This window comes from Leiobunum rupestre, chromosome 3 (genome assembly GCF_980474605.1).
Source record: "Leiobunum rupestre chromosome 3, qqLeiRupe1.1.hap1, whole genome shotgun sequence".
NCBI lineage: Eukaryota > Metazoa > Arthropoda > Arachnida > Opiliones > Sclerosomatidae > Leiobunum > Leiobunum rupestre.
This window is the reverse complement of record NC_143386.1, coordinates 38,204,168-38,216,405: the sequence shown is the minus strand read 5'-3', so window position 1 is coordinate 38,216,405 and position 12,238 is coordinate 38,204,168. Positions and strand designations below refer to the sequence as shown.

The 12,238-nt window shown below is 32.9% G+C and overlaps 1 protein-coding gene across 1 annotated transcript in view; it reads left to right on the top strand.

The window, feature by feature from the left end:
• The first annotated feature begins 5,067 nt into the window (after positions 1 to 5,067).
• The window catches only part of LOC149951697 (CD151 antigen-like), a 53,788-nt gene continuing 46,617 nt past the window's right edge, over positions 5,068 to 12,238 (top strand). Inside the window, exon 1 of the mRNA XM_090168125.1 lies at positions 5,068 to 5,143. The gene's annotated coding sequence lies outside the window, so the exon portion shown is untranslated. The remainder of the gene's footprint in view (positions 5,144 to 12,238) is intronic.

The window sequence follows — 12,238 nt, the reverse complement described above, 5'->3', positions numbered from 1 at the left end:
GGCGAAATGGAGCTCTGCTTCGGCCCTCCCTCCCCCTTTTAACGCGATTTCTCGAGCTGGGGTGGTCCAAGGAGCTTCTACCTAAGAGGAGCCGAAACACTCAAAAAGAAAATTCACCCGTTTCTTAAGCTTTTAAAATTAGAAAATACGACTATTTATCGTCTACGCTTTACAAAATTATTGAAGTAGAATTTATTTAAAATGTGATTGGAATTCTATAGAATTGGGATTAGAATTCTATAGAAGTGTCATTAAAGTTCTATAGAATTGGGATTGGAATTCTATAGAATTGGAATTGGGATTCTATAGAATTGGAATTTTAATTCTATAGAATTGGGATTGGAATTCTATAGAATTGGGATTGGAATGTTATAGAATTGGGATTGGAATTCTATAGAATTGGAATTGGAATTCTATAGAATTGGGATTGGAATAGGAATTCTATAGAATTGGGATTAGAATTCTATAGAAGTGTGATTAAAGTTCTATAGAATTGGGATCGGAATTCTATAGAATTGGGATTGGAATTCTATAGAATTGGAATTGGGATTCTATAGAATTGGAATTTGAATTCTATAGAATTGGGATTGGAATTTTATAGAATTGGGATTGGAATTCTATAGAATTGGAATTGGAATTCTATAGAATTGGGATTGGAATTCTATAGAATTGTTATTGCAATTCTATAGAATTCTTATTGCAATTCTTTAAAATTTTGTTAATTTTTTTAAGAACTGGAAAACGCGACTATGTGTTTTATATCCTATACAAATATTTTTTATAGTAATTACCACGAATTATATTTAAACAATAGAAATTTGGTCGAGGTTTCTCAAACTATAAAACGCAACTATTTGTTTTCTTCCCTTTACAAAGATTTTTTATAGAAATTTTATAGAATTGTTAACTTGACCACGATTTCTAAATTTATAGAATTATAAAACGCGACTATTTGTTTTCTATAACTTACAAAGATTTTTGTAGAAATTCTTTAGAAAAATGAGCCATATTTCTATAGAATCTATAGATATTTTGTTTAACTTTCTATAGTCATTGAAAAAAACCTAGAAATGTAAACGTTTTTTTCAACAGAAATTTTTTATAGATATAATATTAATAGATATAGAAAGCCTAGACTTTCTATAGACTTAGAAAACCTTAAAATTTCTATAAACTTCACTAATATTTTAACTATTTAACGATAATAGTTAGAGTAGGAAGCTGTCGGCTCGGCCGCGTGACATGCAGGGCTTGCCACCACCCTCCTACGCATTGTAACCCGGCCACCTGAACTAATGGCTTCAAAAGTCGCTTGTTGACTTAGGCCTAAGGTGGTGCCAAGGGTATTAGCCTAGCTGATTATTATTATTATTATTATTGTTATTATTATTATTATTATTAGAAAACACACCTTCCTCTCTTCATTTCAAAATTACTGGGAGGCTATTAAAATATTAGTGTCATAATTACTCTAAAATAATGTTAGCTACATCAATACAAATAAAAAAATAAAAATAACTTTTATTTGCCATTTCTTCGTATAATAATCACTCAACATGGTCCTTTAAAGGTTACGAACCGCGTAATCCTCAAAATAAGATAAATACGAAAAATTCCCAAGAAGGGCTAGTAGAGTATTCAATCTGGAAAACACGTTTTTTGTAACGAACGTGTTTTGCCGAGATTCCGAGATCGCAAAGAAATCATAGTGTTTTTAATTTGAATAAGTTGAATTCCATCGTCCCGGGTTTTCCCCGGCGCGTCAGTGACGTCTCGCTTCGTAACGCGCGACCAAGAATCACTACCATTCTCGACTTCTCGTCAAAGGTCATCGCTAATGGCGCTGGGATAAACCGGCAAAATTCCCCAATTGTTTCTTCCACTTGAACTTGAACAGAGGCTGGCTCGAGGGGGAAGTTACGAGTTTGCTTTTCATTAGATACGCGTGAGTGTATTTAATAAGCCTTAATACAAGTATTACCCAAATTATATTTCTTACGAAGTAAGAATTCATCTTCCCATATTGGTAATGTTATTCGCTCGAAACGAATTTTCAGGCCCTCTCAATATTTTCATTATTGCTTCTGAAATATTACAGACAGTAATAATAATAATAATCAGCTAGGATAACACCCAAGACACCACCATAGGCCTAAGTCATCGAGCGACTTTTAAAGCCATTAGTTCAGGTGGCCGGGTTACAATGCGTAGGAGTGTGGTGGCAAGCCCTGCAAGACACGTGAGCCAACAGCTCCCTATACACTCACTATTTTCGTTAACCTCAACAAGATTTTATGGAAGGGGAAACGTAAGAGCTCGGGGAAAAACCCCTTAAACCAGTGGGGAGAGAACTTGCAAACTCAACGCGGAAGGATTGGTTCCGAGTTTTCTAAGATCTAATGCCCGAGAAACTCTTGCGAAGGTTTTAGTTATATTATTAGAGTTTAGTATTCGTGGCTCTTCAATATTCCGTAAATGATGACTTAGGCCTAAGGTGGTGCCTTGATGGGTATTAGCCTAGCTGATTATTATTTTTTTATTTATTTATACTTCTGTCATGATAGGTATAATATATACTTCTGGTATTAGGCATCTCACCAAGAATTTTGGTGAATATTTTATTCAAGGAAGAGGTGACGTAATTTGAGATGAGATTATTAGTATAGAGATCGTAGCATTTTAGGGGAGAGCCAACCAGTAGATTAATTTGCTTCTGGTGCGTCATCATATCCGTTCATTACAATTCTGTAAAAAGCACTTAGCGGGAAAACCCTAAACAGAATCTAACATTTTAGAAAATTAATTTTTACTCATAGTTTTATTCCGATAAAGTTCGTTTGCTATTTAATGGTGTGTGTGGGCCATAGAAATCTCATAGGTAACTAGAATGCTGCCGTGTAACTGGCAAATGGGCCAAACGCCGTGGCAGACGATAGCCAGATCTCAGCCAATCAGAGCTCAAAGAGTGGTTCTGCCAAGAATTTAATGTCACCAGAGAGAATGACGTCACCTATCTCCCGCTATAGTAGCGGATCCAAGGAGGATTATTATCCTCCTTGGCGGAACCACTCTACGGCCTCTCATTGGCTGAAGGTTCAAGGCGAACTGGCATCAAGCTCGGCCGTAGACGGCAGCATTCTAGTTACCTATGAGATTTCTATGGTGTGGGGTCCTAATTGGATTGCAATTTACATTTTTATCACATAAATAAATCCAACGGTTACAGGAGTGATTTCATTGTTATAAATAGATTATTGACTATTCATCATGATCTTTTATTTGCCATTCTTATAGTTAGGGCTTTATTAAAACTTACCTTATGAATTTTTTTAACTTTCGACTATTCCCAAATATTTAAACTTTCAACTATTAATACCAATTTATACTTTTAACTATCCCTAAACATTTTTACTTTCAACTATTCCTAAAAATTAAAACATTCAACTATTCCTTAAGATTTAAACTTTTAACTATTCCTAAGAATTTATATTTTCAACTATTCCTAAAAATTTATACTTTCAGCTATTCCTAAAGATTTAAACTTTCAACTATTCCTAAGAATTTATACTTTCAGCTATTCCTAAAGATTTAAACTTTCAACTATTCCTAAGAATTTAAACTTTCAACTATTGCCAAAGATTTAAACTTTCAACTATTCCTAAAAAATTTATACTTTTAACTATTCCTAAAGTCTTAAGGTTTCAACTATTCCTAAATGTTTTAACTTTCAACTATTTCTAAAGATTTAAACCAAAAGTTTGTCTGTATGTTTCTTGAACAGTTCTAAAATGAATACTAAACTGAATGTTTTCCAAATTAAAAAATTGGGTTTTTAATTTAATATAGGCACTGAATTTTAGTTATTTTTTAAATCAAATTAAGTTTTTTGGTTTATAGCGAAATACAGCTAAAGGAAATTAACAGAATCGGCCAATTATTTTAAATTAGTATTTGAAATAAAATCAGGTTTAAATTAAAAACCTGCAAAAATTCCTGAAGAATTAAACAACTCCTTAAGATTTTAACCTACAAACATTGTTAAAGATTGAAACCTACAAACATTATTGAAGATTGAAACCTACAAACATTATTGAAGATTGAAACATACAAATATTATTAAAGATATTATTAAAGATTGAAAACTACAAACATTATTAAAAATTTAAACCTACAAAAATTATTAAAGATTGAAACCTAAAAACATTATTAATGATTGAAACCTACAAACATTAATAAAGATTGAAACCTTCAAACATGATTAAAGATTGAAACCTACAAACATTATTAAAGATTTATCTTTAGACCAACGATAGTTCACTGGTTCTCGTTTTCTTGCATTATTAAAGATTTAAACCTACAAAGATTCCTTAAGATTCAAACCTACAAAGATTCCTTAAGATTTAAATCAACAAGCATTCCTAAAGAATGAAACCTACTGCACTTTCCTCGACAAAACGCGGATCATTAAACTCTCTTTATTCGTGAACAGATTCGACCCTGGACCCCGGAGTTCAACGTAACTAGCGCTGCCAGGAGCGGATATCCGGTCATTTGCGTCCAAAGCGGAGCCCAATCAGCCACCAAATCCCCGGAGTAGCTGACTTTTAATAAGCCCAAGACTATCCCGGTTCAACTACGGACGCAAAATAATTAAAAAAAATCCAGGTAAGGATCGTTCTTACTATTTTCGCTTTAACTTCTATCAAATTATTTTTCCTCGAAAAGCGGCGAGAGTAAAACTGAGTGGCCTAAAATTTACCCAACTTCGGGGGTTGGGGGGGGGGGGGATTTCTTTACCCGGTGAAATATTCTTTTCGCGTTTCCATGGAAACGGATCCTGGCGTCGCTCAGGTGTCTCTCTCGTGTGTAACTTCGAACCGCGCCTGCGCCGGATTTGCGAAGGGGTTTTTCGGACGTTACTTCTTTGGTCGGCGCTTCCCATCGGACGCTTTTGCGAAGATTCTCTCGTGTTGATCCAATCTTCGGGATTGTAACCGCGTTGCCGATCGCCGCTTTTAACGTGTTCGCCGAGTTTCATTTTAAGTTGTTAGCGAATTTTCAAAGTTTTCTGAAAAACCGATGACATTTTGGTGGTAACGTTGTGAGTCTTATTTTCACGGATTGTGCTTGGAACGCTGATTTTGTAAGTTGGAAACTTTTTGTTATTTTTTCGGGGGCTGTTGGTTTTAAAGTTGTTATTGTTTTTCTGTTTCTGGAGCCGTTGGTTGTAATGTTGTTATTGTTTTTCTGTTTTTGGGACCCGGTTGTTGTTATGTTGTTATTGTTTTTCTGTTTTGGGACCCGGTTGCTTTAAGGTTGTAATTGGATTTATCCTCTTGGTGCCGATGGTTGTAAGCTTGCAATTGGTTTTCTGTATTTGGGGCTAGTGTTTGGAAGGTTGTAAATGGTTTTCTGTATTTGGGGCTAGTGTTAGTAAGGTTGTAAATGTTTTTCGGTTTTTGGGGCCGATGGTTGTAAGGTGGGTTTGTAATGTTGTATTTCACCATTCTGTCGATCGCCAGGTTTAACAGACGCTTGGGTTGCTTGGCGCTAGTTAGGTTTAAATCAAGTCGTGCACCTTAATTGTTAGCAGCCGATTTTTCAATTTCGAATAATTTTCCTTCTAATAGCAGTGGCGTAGCCAGGATTTTATTTCGGGGGGGGGGGGGGGGCACGCAATTGAAAAAAAAAAGTAAAAAAAATAAAAATATTTGTACGTACGACCATACGTTTCGGGGGGGGGGCATGTGCCCCCTGGGCCCCCCTGGCTACGCCACTGTCTAATAGACTAGTGTTAAAACTTAGCTCCATCAAAGGCATGGCAAATATTTAAGCCATTAATAGCGTGGTTATATTAGCATAAGCTAATGACAGTGGGCTTTGTCAATTTCATTCGTCAACTGAAAGCCACTTAATTAGTGAACCTGAAAGGCTACCATGGATTATAAGTTCTAATGCCAATCAATTTAAATTTAACGTATGTAAAAGATTACCAGCTGGCTAAAAAATAACAGTGTCCCCAGAAACACTTTTTTGTTTTGGTTTTCCCTTCACATGTGGAAGCAGGAAACAAATATTTTGGGACTTATACATCGACTATTAATGATAGCGTAATATTTTAACTACTTGACAAAAGTTTGATTTCTTCATAGAAACGCATTCTGTTATTTCAAATTTAAAGTAACACACACACTTAACAATGTCGACCACCGTCCTTCATAATTGTTTGGATTGTTAAGGTCATCATCAAGGAATCAAAACTATAGTAGGACTAATTTTGATAATTTTATTTTATTTTTATTTTAAAAATCATTTGTTTTATATTTTTAAAATGACTTTTAATGTGCCACAATGTAGTTAATGTTAAATGTTTTTAGTATTCACGAATAACATTTCTTAGAGTATAGTCTGAATAAATTTAATATTCCTTCTTACGAAATCAACTGTACTTCATATTTCCTTTCAACGCGTACTGAATAGAGAGCCTTTTAGCGAACATGTACTTTCGTGAATAGTGCAGCGGGAACGGCGACGAGGTATTTGCGTTATTGAACAATTGAACATAACTCTACACTCGCAAATTCGTGCGGGACCTTTTTTAATCGTAACCGCGCGTTTGGGGCGGCAGCAGTTGGCCTACGTGTCTTTGTGGACCCGCGTCCTTGCGTTTCTTAGCATGCGAGCCAAGACTTTCAATCGACTTTTTTTAACCCCTACTTTCGTAAACAGACGCTTTCATGCTACGTTCATTTGGAGTGCGACTATATAAAGGATAATTGAAATTCTGGCGGGGTTGTATTAATAGGCGCTTTTAATTAATACCTTAACTATTTCTAGATCCAAACTTTCAGCTATTTCCATTTTTGAGAAGAAAAATATTAAGATTTTTTTAAAATGGTCTATTTTCGAATATAAGTCTTTTGATGAGTTGTAGCATTAGTAGGGTTGTTTAAAATGCTTTTTTTTTTCAAAATTCTAAATTCAAAAAACCTTTTCCATAACTTAAAATGCAAAATGTAAAATGCAAAATCCTTCTCCATAACTCAAAATGCAAAATGTAAAATGCAAAAAACCTTCTCCATAACTCAAAATGCAAAATGTAAAATGCAAAAAAACCTTCTCCATAACTCAAAATGTAAAATACATTCTCCATAACTTGAAATGCAAAATACATTCTCCATAACTCAAAATGCAAAATACATTCTCCATAACTCAAAATGCAAAATACATTCTCCATAACTCAAAATGCAAAATGCAAAATACTTTGTCCATAATTCAATATGCAAAACGTAAAATTCTAAATACTTTTTCTAACTACAAATGCAAAACACTTTTTCTAACTCCAAATGCAAAATACTTTTTCTAACTCAAAATGCAAAATGTAAAATACAAAATACTTTTTCTAACTCCAAATGCAAAATGTAAAATGCAAAATACTTTTTCTAACTAAAAATGCATTTTGAACAAGCCTGATCATTAGTGTCATAAGTGTGATAGTTAGTTGAAATAATAACGGATAGTTAAATGTGGAGTGGAGTAGAATTAACGACATACCCAAAACGATAAATGCCTCTAGCGAGAAAATAAGCAACTTAAAAAAAAACAAATTAATTGATACGACTCCCTTCACGCGCACTAGTTAAGGACTTAGCCTGAAGTTAAACAAAAATGTGTGGTCCTTGTACAAAAGGCTCTCGGTAAATATTAAACACGTCAAAAAAAATGGCGCACTTACAGTAAATATACACTTATGATAATACTACAAAAAGATAAAGCAAAGAGTGCGTTAAGAAAATTAAGTTGGGGTTGGCAAGTTTTAAACAAAATGTTTAAAACAAGTGTTTAAAACACGTTTAAAACAAATATTTTAAACAAACACCAATTTGTTTTAAACGTTTTAAACTATTTTAAACATGTTTTTTATAAGGTAAATTTTCATTGTTTTTTTTTGTAAGATTTTGGTTATTCAATAGAAAAAACCATTCCAAGGCTCTAAGAAAGGTAAATTGTATTGATAACGGGTAGTTTGATTTTAAGATTCTCTGAAAAGAGCGACTGAAAGGGCTCGATATGATTTCATAAATTTCCTACCAGTGCAAAAATCCTACGAACACATTGAATTTTGTCTTTTTGTTTCAATAGAATGTATATAGCTGCCAATATACATTTATTTGGGATCCTTCCTAAAAGTAGGGTTGCCGTTTAGTCGGGCTGTGCCGGTACAAGAAACACGGCCGGTCTGGACAGATCGGGTTAAAACCGACTAGGCGGCACTCCTAGATAATAATTAAGGGATTTCGGTCGATTTTTTTGAAATTTTATTATGTGATTGAAGTTTTAAAATTATAGAGGTATCTAAGTTCTTATTTTTTATAACATTGTTTATTTGTGATGATTTATGACTGCAGACGTGCACATTTTAATAAACCAAAACTAAAAACATTGTGTGGATAACTAGCTATTTTCCCTTTTCTTAGTACTATGCGACCGAAAATTCCAGGATTATAGCTATTAAAAACCCTACTACAGGTTAGGTAGTATTTGCATGGGGCACCAAAAACCCTAAGGCCGTCAATGGTTGGTCAACAACGCTTAGCGAAATTCGTGGCTCGTTTAAATAAGCGTGTACTCTTTGGTTCTTCTCCCTGTGAGTTTATTTATAATACCATAAGTGGCATAATTACCCTAAGTGTGCCAATTTGAGCCTTTCCCACAGAAAATCTTCAATTACAGCTTGTTCTAAACAGACCAAAGAAACGTAGGACTCGCGAATTCCGTTCAAGTACACTATATGGTATTTTTAATGCTCGCGCCGCAGACGCCGCTTCGCAAACACATGACGTAAATTTCGTCACTGGAAAAAATGACGTCATTTACGTCACTTTCGTTAAACAAGGTATCATTGAAAAATTCATCTTATTGACAAACTTAGGGTAATTATGCCTCTTATGATGATACGTTTAATGATACGTAATATTTCTTTAAATGAGTTTACTCGTGAGTCTGATTCATAAGTATAATGAATAGTTTAAAACGTGTTTTAAACATAGTTTTTTATTGTTTATTATGTGTTTTTTATTCTTTGATTTAAAAACAGTTAAAAACAATGAATCTTGTTTAAAACAATAAAAAACATTGATTTTGTCAACCCTGAAATTAACGTTATGTAAACTAAGCTTTAGGTCTAATACAATTTTGTTTGCATCAACGGTGTTTTTTTCCCTAGCTAATAGCCTTGTGTTTGAAGTACACCAAAAACGTGTACTCATTCTAGAAATTACTCACAGCGAAATTTTAACACGTGCAAGATATTGAACCGTCGCACTTATATGAAAGTATAATTATAAACTTGTGGTTGCAGTTTTTAAGAAAAATCATTTTCTGAGGTCAGCCTATTTTTGGACAACGATAGCTGATATGTTTATCTGACTAGACAATGGCGACTTTATATTCCTTTAGTAAATACAGAGTACGCGCTTGAACAATCCTCCGTCGTCAAAGTAACTTGCCAGTTCCGCCGTTGAAGCATTCTAAAGTCTGGAAGGTTGCGCTGAGCCTCTCGAAAGGGCCCTTAAATCCGCGCCGGCTTTTGCGAATCTGGTTCTGGCGATTATAATCCCACGACGGGCCATTGTTCGCGGAATTCTTATACGACTTGAACTTGATAAAAATTCGAGATAGGGAGAAAATAAAAAATGAAATGAAAACTCAACACTCTTTTTTCGCGTGGCCAAAACATGGAAAGTGGGTGCCCCGAAGAATTCAGTTCGTATTCCGTTTTCAACCTTATTAGGTTTTATCTGAAAAAGCCATTTATTTCTTTCGAAATATTCAAATATTTTTATTTTCGAAAGATACTTTTTTAAATAAAATGAATGAAGTGGAAACTAAGCCAATAGTTGAGCCACCTTAAACCAGACGTTCTAAATCTCCAAATGGTATCGCTTTTACCAAACAATGAAAAATCGACCGGTAATTAACGATACGAAAAGTTATTTAAAAATTAGTTAACGAAAAGTTATTTAAAAATTAGTTAACGAAAAGTTATTTAAAAATTAGTTAACGAAAAGTTATTTAAAAATTAGTTAACGAAAAGTTATTTAAAAATTAGTTAACGAAAAGTTATTTAAAAATTAGTTAGCGAAAAGTTATTTAAAAATTAGTTAGCGAAAAGTTATTTAAAAATTAGTTAGCGAAAAGTTATTTAAAAATTAGTTAGCGAAAATTTACTTAAAATTTAGATAGCAAAATTTTTTATTTAGTAAAAATTTAATTATCAAAAATATAGTTTAAAGAAAATTTATTTAACGAAAATTCAGTTTTAAAGTAAAAATTTGTTTTAAAATGAAAATTTAGTTATTTAGTGAAAAGTTTGTTATTAAGCCTAAATTTTGTTATTAAGTAAAATTTTTGATATTTAACGAAAACATTGCTATTTAGTGAAAATTTAGTAATTTAGCGAAAATTTTGATATTTCGTCGCTAAAATTAACCTTTTTAATGCACACAGATTGACCATAACTCATTAAGTGCTGAATTTTCGACTGTTAAGCAGACAATAGGTTTTTATAAAACAAAATTTATTCAAGTATGGAAAAGACTGATACTGCCACAGTATCAAATATTTGCAAGCAAACTATTTGTCCACGTTTTTCAAAACTTGAAGACTCTCGCAAAAGTTAGATAAATTGCTAAATAAATTTTAAACCCATCTTTGGTCACTTAGTTTTGGCACTGCCTTGGCTATAATGACGCAAATTATTTAAAAATAATTAAATTGTGTGAACTTAAAGTGTCTCTAAAACTATCTATAAAAACTTGCAGAGGCTTTAACGGTCATGGAATTTTACCAATGATTATCTGGACCTTTAAAGTTAAACCTAGCTGTATCGCTCTTAAATCTGAACGAAAAAATTTAAATGAGCGCCATCTAGTATAAATAAAAACGTTAAAATCAAAACTGTGATGGCTTCGTTTAAAATTTTAGTTTTACTGTAAGCTAATTGTTAAGCGGTTTACTATAACAATACCCTAATTTATTCTTTAAAATATGTGCATTTATTTATCAAAAAAGCTTCATAAATGTTTTCAATAGTCAAGATTCAATTATGGCTTTGTTCTAAATTTTAGTTTAACTTTATTCTCAAAAATATGTGTATTTTCTTATCCAAACACTTGTGTTTGCAGTAGTCAAATTTCAATTTGATTCCGTCTTATTATTTGAGGCTATTTCCACGTTAGCTAGAAAGGTCGTTTAATTCTGGTTGCGGTTGGATTTGTCCAAAATTGACTTATAGCGAGCGAGCTTAAGGGGTTTTGAAGCACCCTTTGGAACCTTAAATCTTTGAAGGCTTCGACGTCGGAGTCGAGCCCCGCCCAGGACACACCTTGTGTGTCACATATTTCTGCCCCTCTACTTTCATTTTTTCCTCAGCCATATTTCTTATACGCGCCGAGAAGGTAATTCCAAAGGTTAAAGGTCACGGTGTTTTTAAGCCGTAATTATTTGATAAATTATGTATCATCCATCACGTTGGCACGTCTTCGCTATTTTTGGGACGTTTTTGAATATTTTTTGGCCCATTTATTGAGAAATTAGAATATAGTCTTATTGGAATTGTTAACAACATTTAATCGCCCCATATAGCATTTACTACTAATCCTGGTAGTTGACTTTACATTGTACTCCGGTGTAGTCCGAATGGAACCCCTCTACAGGCGTTTCGTTTGTTTTCAAGTTGATGTGGCTTTTAAATACGTAATAAAATTATTAAATTATTAAAGTTGATGTGGCTTTTAAATACGTAACAAAATTATTAAATTATTAAAGTTGATGTGGCTTTTAAATACGTAACAAAATTATTAAATTACTTTAAATTGAATGCCTTATTTTTAAAATTGAACTTATCTGTTATAGACTTATTAATTAACTTTATAAATTTAAACGAGATTCAACTTCATCCTGTAAATAAAATTAAATGAAATATAATATAATATTTCTATTGATTTTCTATAAATTCTAATAGAGGTCTAAAAATAGTCTAGGAGTTTCGATATCATATAGTGCTATATAAATATTTCTTTAGAAAATACGTATAAAATCCGAGGTTTTTTTCAATAGCTATAGATAACTGAACAAAATTTCTTTAGATTCTGTAGAATGTAGGTAATATTTCTATAGGATTACGATCAGTATTCCATATAATTTCTATAGAATTGTTTGGTTAGAGAATGCATTT